This window comes from Diorhabda carinulata, chromosome 3, assembly GCF_026250575.1.
Source record: "Diorhabda carinulata isolate Delta chromosome 3, icDioCari1.1, whole genome shotgun sequence".
NCBI lineage: Eukaryota > Metazoa > Arthropoda > Insecta > Coleoptera > Chrysomelidae > Diorhabda > Diorhabda carinulata.
This window is the reverse complement of record NC_079462.1, coordinates 8,683,712-8,693,836: the sequence shown is the minus strand read 5'-3', so window position 1 is coordinate 8,693,836 and position 10,125 is coordinate 8,683,712.

The window sequence follows — 10,125 nt, the reverse complement described above, 5'->3', positions numbered from 1 at the left end:
GCGATTCTGAATTGGTTGTTGGTACAGAAACGATTCAATTTGTTATCCGCGTAAACGCATATATTTAATACTATATTCAATATATATCTCTACAAATCATCTGGTCGTCTAAGTACTATCTCGAGCCATCTTGTTTCGCTAGTTTTCCGAATTCAATCGTGGTCGCACTTGGCTACAGGATGAATTTCGTGAAGGTCATCCAAAATCGGTTGCTTGTTGCACCAGATAACATCGATGCTGTGCCTAAACTGCCCCACTCGCATACATTCACTACTGCATGTACATTTGGCTGTAAAAAGATTTGTTCGCGTACGCATAATTTGAAAATCGCTCGAAAAAAGCTCGTGTCGATTGGTGCAAAGAGCTGTGGTCCTTCAAAAAACGTCTTTAAGACGAATCATGGATCTATGCATATGAACCTGAAACTGAACATCAATCGATTGTATGGGTCTTTAAAGACAAGCCAAATCCAGTAAAAGTTGTTCGCGTACGAAGCACTTCGAAGCAAATATCGTTACCGTTCAATTAGAGTAACGTAGAACAGCCAATTACACTAGCATTTATTTGTCAAAAGTTTTCGAAAACATCGGGGAAACCAATTAGAGAAGACGAATCATTCTCCACCACGACATTGCAAGCTCTCACACATCAGTTCAAACAAAACGTTTTTTAATAGTGAAAATTGGGAATTGATGGATCAATCCTTGTTTAGCACCTAATTATTTCATCTTATTCCCACAGATCAAATATAAATTACAGGGTCAATGTTTTACTATACCTGGGGGGGAGCGATTGATGCGTTAAAATCACATATTTTGAAGTTATCTCAATCGGAATGGATAAAATGTTTCGAAAATTCGTTTAAACACATGCAAAAATGTACTGATCTTAATAGAGAATATTTTGCAAAACAATAAAGTTATATGAATATTATAAATATTTATTTTTATCTGCCTATCTCAAAACTTTGTAGCAGCCCTCTTATTTTCATTCTTCATTAAGTTATTAAGACATTTCATACTTTGGGAAGGTTCGTTATCATGATAAAGATTTTGTATAGTTTTTCCAAGGACAAATATATATCAATTTGAATATGTCTTCTAACATCTCATTGAAAGGTGTTTTGATATTCTATTTGAAATTATCAGACTTAACTGATTAATCTTGTAGAGGAAGAATGAAAAGTAATTTAATTTATTCGTATGATCACGTCACAATAAACGAATAAAAATGTTTAATTTTTTAATACATGCTACTTCTATCAATTTACAAAATCAAAATATCCTCTTTGATCTACGCTAATTACTCTGACAATTACCATTTCTGGTATCTTCAACCATCACGCTTACAATGTACTTTCCCAACAATCACACTGTATATGTTATTTAGAGCTGCGGGTTATTTGCCTAAACTTTGATCATTCAAAGATTTATTTTAGAAATTTGAAATGTGTAGCTAAATATGTTTAGACAAATAACCATTATCAATAATTGTATTGTATTTTGATATGATGTGATTATTTGAGACTATATAGCTATAAAATCTTATCATTTCGAGTTCATTTGTTTATTTATATCTATCATTTTTTCACTGCAGTAGATAGATATATTCGTTTTTGAATCATAATGGTATCAACTTATTAAATAGTTGCAAGGAACAAGTTTTGGTTTTATTTTAGCAATTCATAGCATAAGTATATGCATTGTATTTCATAATTATATAACGTATATAAGGCCGAATCATTTCCAGAGGATTTGGGGTCACTTCTCCTATCCTTTTAATGCATTGAATCACTTCACATAATTTCTTTTGGTCTTCTTTCTACATCTTTCTATAATTTTTTCTCGTTTGTTTGTTTCATTTTATCTACTACTTTTGATCTTGTATCTAACATCTTGAATATTTAATTCTTTTATATCTTCTCCCTTTTGGTCTTCTTCCTATCATGTTCGTATGAGTTTGACTTTTTTATCATTTCTTTTAATTACTCAATCACTGACCCTCTTTAATCATTCCTATCTATTTTGGTCCAAATTTTCTCTTCAAAATTTTCATTTCGATTATATTGAGATTTTTTCATGGTTTCTGCGGCGTTAGGTGACAACAGATCTAATAGCTGTTTTGTATATCCTTAACTTTGTGTTGGTACTAAGGCTTTGTTGTTTATTTAACTATTGTCAGCCAAATATAAAACTCAATGACGAAAGTTCATCAAAGGGATTTAAAGTGTCAAGTGGTGAACAAATGATAAAGTTAGTTAAAGTAATTAATACAAATAGAGCCTTCCACGTTAATAGGAAATTATTGATAAGTAAACTACTCATAAATCGATGATTAGACTAGTAATGATGTAGTCAGCTGCAACAATGACACTAACAGAAATTATTGTATCACATAACGATGAACAATTTGTTCCATATTTACAAATTCACTGAAAACGTTCACTATGGATGGCTGTCAAACAAATCCTAAATAAAGTGGCTTCTTCAAACTTGAAACGTATTTTCCTAGCAACTACCGTCATCTCTAGGTCAGTTAAAAGATTGCATCGATGTTTATTATTAGAGAAGTTAAATATATTTATTGAAATCTGAAGATAAAAATTAAGTTTATAATTAAGTTTTCTATTGTTTTCTACGCTAGAAAATGTTTTTTTAGAAAATATACTCTAACATTGTGTCGGAAACTCTGAAATTTGCATAGATATAAAATCTATCAGATGATTGCGGATTCTAATTCAGAATGAGATTTCATTTTATCACAGTTTCCGAATATCGCCTTTGATTTTAAGTCGAAATTTTAAATTTAAAACCCAACAAAAAATCTATTATATTTAATACTCACAGATTGTTTTTACTCTTGTTATATATTTTGTCTTGGCCAAAAATCAAAATTTGTTGCAAAAGTTAACTCAGAGTAAAATTAATTTAAAGATTATCAGAAATGTCTTTCCTGAAAACAATGCTAAAGTTTTTGGGGATATTGTTCAAAACTATTGCAGGAGAATCCGTCCAAGAAGTCCTTACCTAAAAACATTATAGAGGTTTATTGAATGTTGATGTCTTGTTATCTTGAATTATACTAAAAGCTGTACGTGTGTTAATTATAAGTTAATAATTTTTTTCAATGTGTACTAATTTGAACAAGTGTCTAAGATTTACAGTTAAAACAACATGCTTTTACGAAAATTATCCCTGAGAAGGAAAAGCACAAAGTATTACTGTTAAAATTCTTCTTAATATGATGGAAATGTATTCATACATAAATCTTTGAATAAGTTGAAACTTAGACAAGACCTCTTGTCTTAGCAGGTAATATTAATAAGGAAATTGTTTCCCGTATGTTCTAAACTTAGGTGGACACATTGTATAATGTATACAATAAATATGTATATATGAAAGATAGGAATAGTGTATACAATTTTTATTTTATCAAATTCTTTAATCCAAAATATTGGATAACAGTTTCCCGTAAAAATTATTCGTTTATCTGAGGGGAAGTTGAGAAAAATTCCTTTATGTATTCTTATGATTGTCGAAATCAATTTATTTGTACAATTTTCATTTCATTCAATTTTTTCTTTTTATTAGGAACGGCAACGACAATAATGTTTGAGTATCGCATTGTCAAGGTCTTTTTTATGAGCAAGGACGGGCATTATTGTAAATGAATTTTGAAAACTTATTTTTGTTTGGTTTTTATTGGGCAAACAGTAACATTTTTCAGAATGTATCTCTCATATCCAATTTTTAATCATTGTTTATTGGTTTAATTTAGCTTTATTTATTGTTGTTTAACGATTCATTATCGTAATTTAGATAAGATGATTTAATATACAAAATATTAATAGGAATGCGAGTAGGACATACATATTAAATCTCATATTTAGATAAAAGTAATTGAATCTGAATCTTTGTGAGAAGTGTAATTAAAAGTCCGATGATGTAGACTATAAGATACAAAAATCGAAGAACTCGATCGAAATGTTGGAATTGGATTCCCTATTAACATGCTCATCCTCCTAAAGATTAATTGTTAAATTATTTTGAATGATGAGTTTGATTCAAACACAAAATGTCTGTAGTCAAAGTCGTTACGTCACATGCTGTAATCTTATCCTTGCGTTTATGAGCTTTACTATCCGTGGTAGGCCTCTATTTTACTAATACCATGAAGAACACTGGAGGAGAGTTCGATCTCATTTTTTCTCATTGTTTTTTTAAGGTTATCATGATATAAATACAAAGAGAAAATAGAAATATCTACCCTAAGAACATATTAACGACTTTGTTTTCAGTCAATTTAATCCTACAAATGCAAATCAAAAAGATATGTGTATGTATAATGAACCAAAATCATTTTTTGCTTGTGATTGTCATTTTGTCATCACTTATAATTAAATTATTAATCAATGAATCCATAATTTTTTTTCTTAATATTCGAAATGTATTGAACTTTAAAACAAATGATTCTACAACCCATAATATTACATGATATTTTATGTAAAATATATGCCATCTTTTCTTTATTATTTTGATGATTGATTACCCACAAAAATATAGCCATATATCCATATAAAAACTATGGATATAAGAAAAATCTACGAATTCCATATATTTAGATGATACATATTGGGATAAATCATAGTATTTTTAAATTGAAATATAAAAGGAATCACTTTTACTAAAAAAATTGGTTCTATCAAGAGTTTTTATTTCTTTTAGAATTATCTCAAAATTGCTATTATCCATAAAATTATTTTTCTGTGAATAATCATTCAATTGTTGTACTGGAATGGTAACGTATCAAAAATTACAAAAATGATATCTGTTCGAAATTTCTTTTCTATTTATATTATATTATATTCTGGGATTTAAAATATTTATTTGGTTTATTGTCCGTTGCTCGTACTTTTTGTAAATTATTAAACTTTTTACTAAAATGTTTTAGTATTAGTAACGACCTTGAAACATGTTACTGGTTCAATAAATTTTATGTTTATTAAAATTCTTACAAATATAAGTATCATATCAGAAATAATTATACTAGCATACACGATTTTTGTAACACAGTTCAAATAATTATTTTTATAATGGTAATACCTTCCAAATAACATACACAATATTCATAAATATATACCAATTTTCAATATGTGCTTCAGATCCTTTCTTGTTCGCAGATAGTAAATTTTATGAGAGTTTATTGAAAGGTCTTGTTTTTATAATCAAAAATATTTTACAGAATGGGTTATTTATTCTCTTCTTTAGCTTATATTTGAGTTTCATAGTGTCGTTAAGAAAATTGTTTAACGACAAAAATTGCTAAATATCATGTGAAAAGTTTTGTTGTACATGTCTAGAATTTATAATGGCGTCTAAGGCAGACCATTTTCTAAAAATATGAAAAAGGTTTATATGTATATGTATTTTGGTGTGGTAATTGGAGGTACAGACAAATAAGGCCCAGTCCGCACTGCGATTTTCACCGCGCGAATTTTATTCACGCGATTTATATTCCGTCATCGGAGTGACTTCTAATACGCACTGCGAATAAAATTTTGTACTTATTTTGCCAGTTCGACAAACAAATAAAATATATTTGTTGATATATTTCCTTCCACAATCTCGCCTTCAATAATCTGTCGTCATACTTTGGATCAAACTTGTCCCATAATGTCGTCATTTTCTGGTATTTCCTGGGCGATTGACGAAGCGCGTAGCATCTTGTCCATAGCGTAGTCAGAGCACGACTACTGAGCAAAACACTCCAATTTTATTTCGCTGTGCGACCAGTCCTATGCAACTTTATACTGCACAAAACATTCGCGCGGAAATAAATCCGCGTTCAATTTGTAACAGGTCACAGGATTTTTTTTTCGCGCGAATTGCTTACCGCCAGTGCGGCTACTCCCATACTATTGAAAGTGTTACAAAATAGCGATAAAACATTCGCGCGGTGAAAAATTGCATTGCAGACTGGGCCTAATGGGCTCCCCATGTATGCTGCGCTTGTTATAACGTGTCATTGGTTCAGTAGATGAAAATGAAGAGAAGAAGTCTTACTTTTTCTTCTTATTACAATTGTATGGCAAGAAAAGGTTCTTCACGAGAATCAAGGAGCAGTGTACCAACTGTACATTCATGCCTGGTTGCAGTTTCAGCTAGCCACATTTCATTGTTCAGAAAGGATAATTATAGATATCAGAAAAAAAAATACCTCGGTTTCTACATTTTATAAAATGTAAAATTCATTATGAGTCTGTATTGATGTCGATGGTTTAATGCAGGAACTTGATATCAAGCTTCCCCCTTGTGACTGACGCATGTTCGTAGATTCATCGAAAATATACACATCCTTTGTAATAAAATAAACTACAACCGCTTTAAGTGACAGATATGCGTTGATTTAAAAGTTATGGCAATTTTAGTGAAATCTCAGGAAGGAGTTAGGAAATTTCACCGTTTTCTTTGTATGTAGGACAGTTATGCAGTGAATGAGCATTATGCGAGACAAATTTGGTGAGAAAAGACCGAATATCAATGAGGATCTCAAATTGTTATGTATGCGCCTTTTGAAGATCAAAAAATATATATTTGCACCCACTTCACACACGAATCCGAACCTTTCTGGAAGATAGGAGTCAATGATTAGGACAACCTACAGGGGCTGAGATAGGCAAAGAAACGTCTGGGAAACTATAACCAAAGTAGACCTGCTGAATGTATCAACCTAAATAAGGACAATCTACGAATACTAAACAGGAGTTCTATTGGGGCACTGTCGCCTCAACAAACACCTGAAGACGCTAGACCCAGCAGATAATACGGCGTACAGGTTTTGCTCTATCCACATTCTATCGAAGTATGAAACACTAAGGAACTTCAGAGCACTGCACCTGGGTGCGTATGAAATAGAAGACAAAGATCTCTGGCGGTTAAAACCATCTCACCTTCTAAACTGGAATGGGATTGATTGACCAACTGTAAACACTGAGTTCTCCAGTATAGCAGCAAGAAAGGGGGACACAATAGATCCTTTGGGTCGCAGTGCATACAAGACCCCAAATCCATACATACATACCCACTTCACATAGAAATTAGACTGATGTAAAGCTGTGAATGCTATTAATAAATAGGGCGGGGTATGTAAAGACATAAGACAAGTCGTACCCGAGAGAGAAAGATGTAGAGATTCGTTGGATTGATTGTGTATAGAATAGGGGAGTGGCTTTGCCCGGATATAGGGAAAATTTCCTCTTCAGGACTGGGATTGTGTTGGATTTAGGAGGATAGTATGATTTCGATAAAAATGAAAGGAGCAAAACAATTAACTCAACCAATCAGCTTTTTTTAGAATGTAATCGATTTTTTTATTATTTAAGTGAATGCGGGTGCAAATGCGGTTGTATTATTCCCTATCGTTGGCCATTTGGCTGATGAACGCCTTCACCGGATTAACATGTATAAAATTATATACTAGATAATAGAATAATTACTGCAAAGTGAAGTTGCTTTACGTTTGAACTTTACACAAAGTATATGTTCGAGTGGAGGGCGTCAACGCACCACAACTCAAGCTGAGGATCATTACCTGCGTATTGCTACGAGAAAGAAACCAACTTATTGCGTGAGAAGTTGAGAAATTGTATATTGACACATGAGTCCAGGTTTCACCTTAGCAACTGTGGTGGTTTAGAAGAAAAGAGACCAGAGATGTATTAAACAATTCAGGGCTTCGATAACTGATTTTGGTGAAGGTTCTATCACCGTTTGGGATTAAATTTTCAAATAAGAAATTAAACTCAAATTCTCGCCTAGCATACGTCTGGGCTATTGCCAGAGAATATCTTTGGACACATTCCTGAGGCTTCATTTTATTGCCTCAAGTCATTTAACAAATAAATTATCATAATGATTACTTGTAATTGTGGCTGCCTTTTGCAGGTAATCTACTAAAACTATATCTTGAATTTTTTCGACGGTGATGAATCTCGATGTACCTATCCTATTTTTTCTTTATGTCACTATATCATAGTAATGGAACGCATTCATTGTTATTAATCTTGCAATAAAATTCTCGTTTTCGCGTCTATGCTGCGTTGCAAATATCTTTCTGTATTTGCTTGTATTTATGTTGATGTCCAGTTTAGCCGTAGGTATATTATGTACTACATGGTATGAGAAGCTATCTCTAACTAGTTGTCTAATAGTCATTAGACTGTAGATTCCCCAAACAAATGCACCAAATTATTGCATTGGGTCAACTATTTTAAAATGATTAAATAATCATTGCATGTATCGGATTCGGAACTTCTCTCACCAGTTACTTCGAACCACATAAAACAGCTTGGAGTATCAATCCCCTACAGTCCCGAATGGTTGGTAAAATTCAGTGGCGGCGCAAGACCTAAACTTAATATGAGCAGGATACATTTCGCGAGGCCCTCAGGAGGTGCAAGAAGGAGGGAATATAAAATAAAAAATCGCTTGAAATTGAATAGTTCTTTATTCATTTATTCATTAAGAAAAAAAAACTTAATATTTACTTATAGTTCTTTGGAACATTAAACAAAAATGAAAAAAAAATAATTAAAGAAACATAAATTTTCTACTTTTGACTTTACTGAACTTATTTTAGATATTGGTTACCTGTAAAATAAGAACGCATAATATACAGTAGTTACAGAGGTATAGGTAGTGCACGTATCTACAGTAAACTCTAGAATAAGAAAAACCTTGTGTACAGTTTTTTAAATTTATTTTCGATTGTGGGGCACGGGCCCCTTAGCACCGCGAGGCTGTGGGCGGTGGACCACACCGCACACGCCTTACGCCGCCTCTAGTTAAATCATATACAGATAACGAACGTAACACCTGTTGTAAGTCAGGTACCCGTTTGCTATGAACTTGTATAATTTTTGTTTTGTCCTCCCTTCTACTCTCTTAAGCTTCATTTGCTTCTCCTACGTTGGCCATCTCCATAAAAATATGAAGTAATATAATATTGGGTAAAGCAAAATACTACAACATATATGGTATTGTCAATATTAAATTTATAAATTTTGGTTAAAGTTTTTAATACCAAACTGAAATAAAATAATATATCTTCTTTCATCAGCTGCTAAATAAAATTATTGAATAGATTCTTACCTAGTTAATACATATGCCGTAGCATATTTCATTTTGTTAACTTTAACAAAATACTATTTCAATATATCTCATTATAGCGTCAAGGAATATCACTTTATAGGAAAAAGTAGGATATATCTCATTTTTCCATCTTATAAAGCAAACAAAAACTGATCAGAAGGTATAAAAATCTCAAAATGTTCCGACATATCTGGTTTTTGCCTTCTTACTACAGATATCTAGCATTGGTAAGCTGAAACTATCTGCTTTCTGTTGTAAATGTTTTTAATTCACAATAAAAATACACAAAACAAAACTTAATTTAGCCAGAAATCCATACATTCGTCTAGAAACCACAAGAAAATGAATTTATTGGTCCAATGATACCAAACACAACATGATTACAATGTTGAAATTTATTGAATCTCTTTTATTAAAATTATTATGTTTTTAAGATATTAATTTTTGAGATCTCTAATACCTTATTACTGTACAGGGTCCTTCACGACGAGATTAATCGATATGCATATGGGAAAGTACTGAAAATTTGCTTGCATGGGTTCTCCAAAATTCTCGTTTCCAGTTTTCTGAATCTTCCGGTTATACCGGAAGTGGACCCAAACTTCGTTATTTTAAGCGAAATGCTATGGTTTTTGACAAATTATTGGAATCTATGCAAAATAACTTTATATGGACGATAGCGAAACACCCTATATAAATTTTTGTCAAGGTTTTCACAGATTTTGAAAGCTGTGATTGTTATTTGTTCAAATCTCAAAAATATTAGGCCAGACTCAGTTAAACTTAAAAATCAAATTTTTTTAGTGGATTTGCCAAAAATTTCGAGAATGTGAAATAATTAAAAAATGGTGGACTTTAGGCATACGATGCCTCATATAGAGTTATATTGAAATTTCGCATAGATTGCAAAAAAATATCAAAAATCATAGCATTTATAGTTTGGGTCCACTTCCGGGATATCCGGAAGTTTAAGAAA